The following is an 11,438-nucleotide window of genomic DNA, read 5'->3' on the forward strand; positions in this document are numbered from 1 at the left end:
ATGATAGATATCAACTACTATTTTAAAAATCGCCCGATACTTTGGTGGGTAGGAAGTTCAAATATGAAATTATTTGGATTTCTTTTTATCATATAAAGTGTTCTGTAAAACTGTAGCCTTCCTTATATACTTGTAACAAATAAGAATAAATTACGTAATAAAGACTAAAAGAACTATTCTGTTTTAGTCTTTCTTACATAAATAAATAAGTAATGTTAATTAGGATCCTAAATTACAGTAAAATAATGTTAACGTTAATAAAATAATTTAATAATCAGTTAATGTTTCATTTATTGTTCTTCTATTTAAAGTTAATGTTTTATTTATTTTGTTCTATTTACGTACGAGACTTGATTAATGGTGTGAAGATATTTAACTATTCAAATACTCTATCAGATATTATGTTATTTCATAGTTACTAGTATTTATTTATAGTGTTTATCTTTTATTATATTAATTGTTTTTGTACTGGTTGAGGATTAACAATGGATGACCCTGTTTCAAGTTATAATCTGTCATTAGACTAACTTATAGCTTCAATATAGAAATCGATTGTAAATAAAGGAATTCAGAAAAAAATTAATAAAATTAAAATCAATCAATCTATTTTATAAACAATGTATTAAATATTCGAAATGTAAAATTACGGTGCAATCTTTAAAGTTACTTAAAATAATATTATATTAAAATATGAAGTAAAATAAAACTACTGTCTAATTTTAAAATGTTTATTTCTTTTTTAAGCAAACAGTACAATGAATTTCGGCATACAGTACAATTAATTAGCCAAGCAATGAAAATGTGAGGCAAAAGTTATTCAATAATTTTAGTCGATTCAGGAAAATAATTAATAAAATAAAATTTTATCATTGATATGGATGTACATTAAATTGTAACGTCTACGGAAAAATCTTTAGAAAATTTCGGTTATTTCTAGAGTTTTAATATTTGTTACATAATCTTTTTTCTTTAAAACACACTCTGAGAGAGAAATCATTTTTCACCAAGGAGTGACGGAATCTCTAGAGAAAACTTTAGGACGAGACTGCTACTGCTGCTGCTGTAAGTACTATTATTATTATCGCCATCAAAAATAAAAAAAACTATATATCATATAACACAGTTTATAAAATTTTTGAAAAGAATTTCATAAATTGATGAAACGTATTACCAATTAAACATTTTTATCATAATGATTTGAATGAGTTTTCATTTTTGCAGTATTTCTACTTTTGCAGATTTTATACATATTTTTTTGTAATGCCGTTTCTGTCATTTTTAAATAACTGTAAATGAATAACACAGAAACAAAAATATGGCGACTGAAGTTACAAGTTTCAAAATTTCCCAAGATACCAATTGCATTTGAATTTATGAGATAAATCGGTGATAAGTGATTATTACCGGTTTATAATTTAAAAAATAAAATAAGTAGAGAAGTCTTTTTAAGTTTTTTTCAATGAATGAGGATGAATCATTCACAATTTTATTTGTCTGTTATCTGTATTTTCTGTAGTTCTCTTACTACCGAGTAATTTTCGTAAATCTACTTTAGATATGCGGTTTTAAAGAAATCTATAATCTGAAAGAAAGGTTGTTTTTAAAGAACTTATGTTTTAATATTTGTTTACATTAAAAAAAAAATCATTATTAAATAGATATATTTTTAAAAAATAAAAGAACAGAATAAAAAATATAAAACTATAACTAGAACAAAATACTGCAATTTACTAGAAACATTGAAGTTATTTCTTGTACATTTTTCTTTTGGTAATATTTTAAATTTTTCTGTCGTTAATCTTAAATACTAAGGGAGCTCCCTTAAAAAAAAAAAATACTAAGGGAGCTCCCTTAGTATTTAAGGAACTTCCTTAAGAAGTTTCGAACATGGCAGCCTTAAATAGGCCCCGTTACTCCCGAAAATTACACAACCACTTTCAAGAATAATAATTATCCCGTGCTAGGTTACCAGTAAAAATGAAGTATAGATTTCTTATCCGTTTTTTTTCTTCACTCAACAGAATACACTGCTGCCAAGCCCACTGAAATGCAGGTCACATCCAGCCCTATAAATCAAACCTTTACCGTGTTTACCACCGGGACTGGTTGAGTAGTGAACACTACTCTCATAGAAAGTAAGCGTGACTTTGGCTTTTGTATCTCCAGTGCATAACATTAATTTCAGCCATAAGTAAAATTTGAACAGACAGTGTGAAGTCAGAAAATAAATTTACCCTTTTTCTGTCGTGAAACAATTTCTACGTATAGTAACTCAACTCAGCATATAGGGGAAAGGTAATAATTATTATGTAAATAGTTTTTGTTTTTTATAAAGCTCTAAAAAATCTTTCTTGATACTCTCTTTACAATTTTGAGGGAATAGATTTTAACAAATTATAATTCGTTATATATATAAAATTATTTGTAAATATAGGATAAGTTCATGTCACTTAAATTTTGGAAGAATTAAAATTTCTGCTTTATTCATTGATAATAGACTATTAAAAAAAATATTGTGGCAGAAAAAGGTAAAATTCATTCCTCGTGAAAAAATATTTTGAACTTTGGGAAATATTAGCATTTCCACTCGAATAACTATGCAGAATATTAAATTCCTTGGAGCAAAGAATTTATTTAAACATATCATAAACCAGCACAAAGGAGTTTTTCGCTCTACTTAACGACGGATGCGGTTCATCAATTCATGAACGTAAAATAAAAAACTCGTAAAAAGTCAACTTGAATAATATTACGGTATGGGAGCTTGTATTCATGAAACTAATAAACAGGAATAATTTAAAGTTGTTTTCCAGTTTCTTTTGGAATATACAATATGAAATGCGTTACAACAAACATTTTGTAAAGGTTTGCTTTGGTATGAATATAATTTTAAAAATTCTAATTTTATCTTATCCGCTAACTGAAGGTAGATTTCTTTAGTTTAAAGAAAATGAAGTTGGTGGTATACAGCAATTACATTACTATGGGGTGTAAGCAACAACCATCAATCAACTCTAATCGCACACTCTGTGACATCATCATAATGATCTACGGCGATCGATGCCTACGGCAAATGGACATCCGTACGAAAGTCATTTATTCAACAAAAACTTCTATATAAAATTTTCTAACCCTAATTTATTAGAATTGCTGCAAGGTTTCAGCAATATTTTTAAATGAGAGGTAATAGTTAGAATTTACAGTACATCGTACATTATCACATAGAAATTTTTTAATTTCTGTGCAGATGAAGTACAAACTTGTACGTTAAAAAAATATATCTATATATTTAAAAGATATCTTTGAAATTAAATATAACTTATCCACTTATTGAGTTAGTACATAACATTATTATCAATTTACTGTTCCTTCAGTCTTTCTGTGTGATGCTGTAGGACTCGGATTTAAATCAAGCAAAAGAAATACTTTTATTTTCATTTACAACGTAAATATGAACTATTATTTGCATCATAACAAAATATAAACTCATTGGCTTGACCACCACAGTTCAATATTTAATTGGCTACAAATCCTATGATAAATGCGTACACATGTTTTAATGGTTTTTGTTGACGCTCTCGCAGTAATAGTGTACTTTCTTTTTATGTAATTAAAAGGTCTTAGGCTCTTATACAATGAAATCTTCTTAATCACGCTTCCCGTATTCGCGATTTCGTTATTCGCGGTGCAATATTTTGCGATGTCTTTTCTATATTCGCGGCTAAAATTTTCCGTATTCGCGTACATTATATTATGTAGTGACATTAAAAATTAAAATATTATCGCACCTTAAAAAAAATAATTTAATACAGTACGAATATACACACAGATATTCGACCGATAGGAATGAAACAAGAAGGGTAAAAAAAGTTACGCTGTTGTATAAAAAATTTGAAATCCTGGATATGCTTAAAGAATGTAAATCAGTAGTTTCTGTTCCTAGAAGGTTAGCACTAAATGAATCGACCTTTCGGTACATTAAGAAATCTGAACAACAAATTAGGATTTCAGCGGCAACTTCGTCATCTCAGTGTTAAAATAGTTAGGAATCCTGACTATTTAACTTCTATTTCATTTCTAATTATTTTGACTACATTACTTCTATTGAGAAGATAAAACTCCACTAAATATTTGGATCAGAATCAAAAATGGGTTCCAATAAGTGGGCCTATTATTCGTGAAAAAGCTAAGAGACTATACGGTCATTTTAATTAAGGGCCGAGCGATAATGATGCTTTTACTCCTTTCCAAGTTTCAGAAGACTGGTTTAATAAATTTAAAGTCAGGCAATCTTTACACAACGTAACAATTGTAGGGGAAGCTGTATCAGCAGATAAAGTAGCCGCTGAAACTTACCCAGCAAAATTTAAAAAAAATCGTCAAAGATAGTAAATACAAGCGAGAGCAGATTTTTAACGCTGATGAGACAGGCCTGTTTTGGAAATGAATGCCCGATAGGACCTTCATCTCAGAAAATGAACGATCAGCTCTGAGGTTCAAGGTAGAAAACGACAGAGTAACAATTTTGTTTTGTGTAAATGGAGCCAGTGATTGTTTTATTAAACTGCTTATGGTCCCACTAACCCGCATAACATAAACTATACAGGTCCCAAAACCCGCAAGCGTTGAAAAATAAAAATAAGACACTGTTGCCAGCTGTTTGGTGATCCAATAAAAAAGCGTAGATTACAGCTACACTTTTTATGGACGGTTTCAATAACTGTTTTGTATCCGAAGTTGAAAAATATTTAAAATCAAAAAACCTTGATTTTAAGGCATTTTAGTTCTAGACAACGCTCCTGGTCATCCACAGGAAATACAAACAACTTATCTTAAAATAAAAGTACCTTCTCTGCCGCCAAACACTACCGCTTTGTTGCAACCGATGGATCAGGGAATTACTCAATCGTTTAAATTACATTACATCAGAAGAACATTTAAAATAGACTCAATGGATTTCGATTCTGAGCTGAATATTACAACATGTTGGAAGGAATTTAATATTGCTGTGCATCATGTCTTAAGTAGATGAAATAAATCAGTCAACTTTTGATCTTTTGTTGGAAGAAGCTGCTTCAAACAGATACGCTGGAAGATATCGAGACCCCAAGAAATATCGCTGAAAGCGTGAAAGCAATAGCTCGTTAATAGAGTAAAATGGGTTCAATGAAGTAGATGACACAGATATTGAAAATCTCGTAAATACACAAAAAGAACTTAATGTACAAGATCTGTAAGATTTAATGGCGCAGGTAGAGTATGAAGCGAAGAGGTATAAGATACATTGCCTGAAAAACAGCTATATGTCAAAATGCTTACCGAAGGCATTAAACTATCCCCTGATCTTACATAGTATTTTATAGATGTTGATCCATCTTTGAATAGAAGCTTAATCTTTAAGCGCAAAACTGAAGATGCCATGCAAGAGAACACAGAACTTCATACGGATTTAAAAACAAGAGAGAGAGACAAGGAAGAATTATAAATATTTAAATGCATTCCAAAATACTGCAGGTTAGTTTTGTAAATTTCCTTTACAGTAATTTTACTTTTAGTGTACGTAGTACTGTTTTGTTGACATTTTAAAGCGATTACCAAGTACAATTTGAACATGCAATACCGTTTTCTAATACAATACATGTTTTATGTACTGTAATGAGTTTTTAAATTAAATAGTTCGGTAAGTGCTTACGAGTAAATTAGGAAATATATTGTATTTTTTTTTTATTTTTTTTTTGAGTAGTGTACATGTACTGTAATTAATCAGTCATTATACCAGGCGTGGAGAACATCATCGACACCATGTTGCGGAGCCCCAAGAGTTTTGACACTATTACAGGGTTCGTAGCGAAGTGCTTCAGGAGAAGGATCGGGGGGCTCTGGGAGGAGGAACACCCCTCCTCCCGGAGCTGCGGAGCTGCCGTTCGCACGTGCTTGCACGTGTGGGCTGTAGCGATGAGGCACGGAGTTTCTCGCACTCCCGAGCGAAAAAGACCGGGTCCCGGCAGGGATGCTCCACTATGGGTGTTCCCGTTAGAGGAATTGGTATAAAGACCGAGTCCAGGCTCCCGGAGTGGGGACCCAGGGACGGTATAGCCGAGCCTGGTTGATCCTACTCTGGGGGTTTGAGGCGGGCGCAAAGTAAGATCAGAGCAGCGGGCCGAGACGTGAATGCCCGTTAGAGTAAAAAGGATACTTCCCTGGACTGTGTAATACTTAACTGCAGGATCCGGCCCGGGGAAGAAAAAATAATCAGTCCTTATAAATAATGTTGCCGTTTGTATTTCATCAATAACATCGTCCTAAGTAAACACGTATGATAGTTTTTTGATTTTACATACAACCTAACAATTCTTCATTAAATGAGTATTAGTCCGTTCTATATTCGCGGTTTTCTGTATTCGCAGAATTTTTACGGTTTGTAACTCCCGCGAATATGGATATTTTACTATATGGTTAAAAGATTAAAAACCTTTTGGCTACACGTAAGAAATTGGAGATTTTTTATTCGTTCAGGAATCTACAACATAAAATTTAATATTTACTATTATATGAAGGACATAATGAATTTTATAAAAACATGTCAATATAATTAAATTAAAAACTGTACTTAAATCTAAAAGGAAAGATATGACAAAAATATTTTACAATAAAAAGTTAAAATTATTAAAAAATAATAATTTTTAAAAACGATATACGCTTGATGATGTAGCGAAGATGCTTGTTCGACGTATTAGGTAAAAGGAAAAGTTCAAAATTACTAAATATCATAAAAAAATTTCATAGATATTGTTTTTAAAATTAACAATATAATTTTTTTTTTAATACTTTTATTTGTAGTCGCATCAGAAATTAAAATCATTAGCGACTTTTCAGTGTAATGTAACTGTACCGGTAAATTTGTAGTCTTAAACAAACTCAGGTCGACTGCTCATGAAACGTGTGGTTAATTCAAACCAAACCACCCAAGAACACCGGTATCCACGATGTAGTATTCAAATTTGAATAAAAGTAACTACCTTCATTAGGATTTGAACCCGAATACTTCGACTTCGAAATCAGCTGATTTATGACGACGACTTTACCAGTAAACCAACCCCGGTAGGTAATTATCTTTTTTAATTTGCTTAAAAACAAAAATAATTCCCTTTTAATTTAATAATCCATTCTACTAAACACTAGCAAACATATAATCTCTATGAAAGCATAATTATTATATATTATCTTTTTAAATTTTTGGTTAGTTTTTAGCATCACAAAATACATTTTAAAATTTTTAAATAAATGGTGTAAATTAAATGTGTGTATTAATTATATAAGCTTACTTCTACAGCGGTCATTTTTTGACTCTTTTTAAATTACAAAAAAACACCTGAAAAGGAGGTGTATAGATTGTGGGATAGTGAATCTTAAAATCTAACTACAAGGACCGAGTTTCTCCTAGCTTTAATTACAATTTAAATTACGGTAAAGTAAATGTCATTTCGATATTTGTTTTTTCTAATGCAGATATATGTGATCAAGAATTATAAGTATGGTTAGATTATTAAAGCTTTAACTTAAATATTAGTCTCCTATTTACTGCTAACAATTGACGGAACTAATATAAAATATATAAACAAAAACATACATACTATATTTATATAGACTTTATTTTAGTTTTCTGCATTTTTTTTTTAAACAAATATCTTCGTTTCTAATTTAAAATTTTATATTACATTTTACAATTATTATTTTATTTCATTGTTACGGTTGTTTTTTTTTTTTTTTGTAACCCCGGGACCACCGTTAGGTGGTCCCAAGGTGGTTCCAGATGCTACCACGGTTTACCAATTGTTACGGTTTAGAACTACTTACTTCAGGTAATTTTTGTATTCTGTGGTCACCAATTTTGAATCATATAATGTTTATCTAAATATTATTTCTTTATTTTATGTTATTTACAGTTAATTTTATAATTATATATTGTTTGAAGTTAGCATCTGATTTAGAAGAACATATTAAATTCGGGGAAACAGTAGTTTTTTATACTTACACAACTTTGTAATTGGTTGGTTAGTATAAAACAAGAAATAATAAAATAAATAATTAATTAAAAATAAATAAAGTAATAAAATGGGGCAGATAGAAGCTTAATGATCACGTCAATATTAAATTAAAATCATAATAAAAGAAAATCAAAGAAATCTCTTATTTTTTTGGTAAAACTACAGACTGAAAGTTTTAAGCGTGACAAGTAAAAGCTACCACAAATAACAAGAGATTTTATGGAGAAAATAAATTCTCTGGTATCGAATGCAGATTTAGAAATAAATATTTGTACCTAATACACAATATTATTAAATATTAATTTTATGATAGCGAAATACTAACTCTAGTGAAGCCAAAAGATTACAGAATTGAAGGTTTTGAAGTGTGGTGAAGAATAAAATAATTTTCAATAACAGATATACTGCATAACTGGAATGGAGAGTGTCTGACCTGAATTAGAAAACCTAAAAGCTTTTGGAAACTCTTCTAAGAATAAGAAATTTGTCGGTGAGCATCCAAGACTAAGTGATGTACAGTATTAGGAAGAAATGCGGAAGATTAGAAAGTGAAAGAAACGATGGTTAGAAAACGAAGCTTTAAATAATTAATAAATAAATATACGGAAATATTTATTAATCATGTCCTTAAAATGTAATACAACAAATTTTTCGACATTAAAAGAGTGATATACAAACGGAGTATATATAATACAATTCTAGTTTTGGTAATAGGGAATAATCTACAATGATTTAAAGTAAATACATTTTTATTTCATAATAAAAATGTATTCACTTTATTTGTAAACCGTTTTTTTATTATACTTTTTTATATTATTTGTCAGATTTTATCGTCTATTCTTTTGTTAGTTATATTAAATATTTAGTCTTTCATATTTATTGGACCGATTAATCTGTTTACTTAAAACTTTGTTCAAAACTTTTAACTTCACTCTTTGGCAATTAGAATAGTTTTATTTTGTGTTCAACGAACAAAATATTTTGTTCTTATAAAAATTAATTACGTGAGTATATTCATATATATCGCACATTGCTGTTTATTCAAAACTCTGATTTATTCCATGATTTATTATATTCATACTTGTAAGATGTAAAAATAAATTAAATCAATTTTTTTTATCATCAGTACCATGACGTTGAAATATTATTATTTTTTTTTTTATTACTATTGTTATTTATATTATATCCTGATAATTATTGTAGAGCAATAAATTACAGATTATTTAAAGTCTTTTGATCTCCTGTGAATAATAGAAACGTATAAATTAAGAAAGGGATCTCCAATTCGACTACAGACCTCTGTTTACTTATTTCTCTTTTTTCATATTATAAGTAGTTTGAACGCCAGTAACCACCATCCTCTCAGTGGTCGGGCTTAACCAGTGGTTTTCTAAACAGCTTCATTCTCCTACGTAAATATATATATATATATATATATATTAATTATTATTATGAAGTATTTACTGAATGTTAATTTTACAGAAGTACATGTATGAGTAATTTTCAATGCTGATGGATAATGATATTACCTGAAACAAACCATTCCCCTTTCTATTATCTTTGAAATTGTTGTATGATAAGTTATATTTATATGCATCTGTGTGATTTTGGTGTAAACCGACTCTTTAAATCACCATTAAATGTGTAAGAGTATTTCTTAACTGAACTGGTATGGTATACCGAATAAATTGAGGGTACTGCCTCAATTTATGGTTCCTTGCAAAGACGAAACCTTTTCTCTGATTATTCCTTCAGATCTTTAGAATTATATATACCATCTTTCTAAGAAACTAGATTCAATGAGTATCAGTTACTACAACTTGAAATTTTTGGGGAATTATTGTAATAATGGTTAATGTATACTATTACTTGATTTTACAAGTTCTATTATTTAATTTATTACAGATTAGCCGATTACCGGCGTTGCACAGGTATTTGTATACTCCAATCTCCTTTAAAATAGGAAAAGGAATAAAATTTATCTATAGTGTAAAATGAAAGTAATTTTATTTACAGGTTTTTAAAAGTATAAATACAATAACAGATTATAAAGTAAAATCATTTTCAAATTCATTATCACGGAATTCGTTAGAAATTCGTCGGTAAGAGACGATGAAGTCAACGAACTACGTTTACAGTTCTAGACATGACCAAACCTAACAATGAAATAAAACTGGAAAAATATAAGCGTGAAAACATTATATTTCAGTTTAATTAGATCTGTAATAAAGAATACTTTCAAAAAATACCGCGAAATTTGTTAGACAACCTTTTTTTTCCATTTGATCAACTGCGGGACTCGAATATGTCATTTTATTCATTTTTTAATGTATCTTTACGAATCGCGCAGCTAGATAACAGTACTTGATAGTACTAGATAGCTACTTGATAGTACCATCATCGTCTACTTGATAATGTACTTAAAACTTGATAATGTGTTTGAAATAATAAAATTTAAAAGAACATATTCTACAGGTTATTTTTATACTAAATGCTGTTATGTGAATGAAAGTAATGAAGGTGAATCAATTTTTTTTATTCCCATCACTTTTTTAAAAATAATTAAAGTATTAGAGAATATACTAGATTTATTAAGAAAGGAATAAATAAACAGAAATAAATTCGTTTGGTAAAATTAAAGGTTACACTTACAAAGTAGTAAGTGCAATATTATATCACGGATTTCCGATTCGTAAAACTCATTATACTAGTTTTATTAAAAAAGGAAGAATATGTATAAAGTGAATGATATGACTATCAAAAAAAAAAAAAAATTGGCCGTAAAATTCAAATTGTTTGTTCTAAGACAATAATTTTAATAATAAATCAATAAGATATCAATCAGTAATTCATAAAAAAATAAAAATAAAAAGAATAATCTAACAAAACACAGTGATATCCAAAAAAAATTATAATAAAATTGTAAACCGTACAATAAGAGTCTCGCAGATATCATTTCTTCCCCTCAAAAAACAAAAATCCTGTAATATAAACAAAACTGTACTGATATCAAAAAAGGTAAGGCACTACAATTTCTGTTATCAAAATCTGTTATCAATTACCAATTTTCTTTAAAAAAAAAAATGTGTTAAATATATGTAATAGACAATACATATATAATAACAGATAATAAACAATGTTTAAGCATTCCATAAAATAAGCAAAAAAAAAATGTTACAAAACTCTTACCAACCCAGTTTCATTTATACATATCACATTTACAGAAATAATACAATTCTTATGATTATCGTTGTTTAATAAATGAAATCGGGCTGGTAAGGATTTTGCAACAAATTTTTATTTATTTTTTACTATATGGAACGCTTAAGCATGGTTTATTATCTATTATTGTATACGTATTGTCTATTACATATATTTAACACGTACTTT

This window comes from Lycorma delicatula, chromosome 1 (assembly GCF_047948215.1).
Source record: "Lycorma delicatula isolate Av1 chromosome 1, ASM4794821v1, whole genome shotgun sequence".
NCBI lineage: Eukaryota > Metazoa > Arthropoda > Insecta > Hemiptera > Fulgoridae > Lycorma > Lycorma delicatula.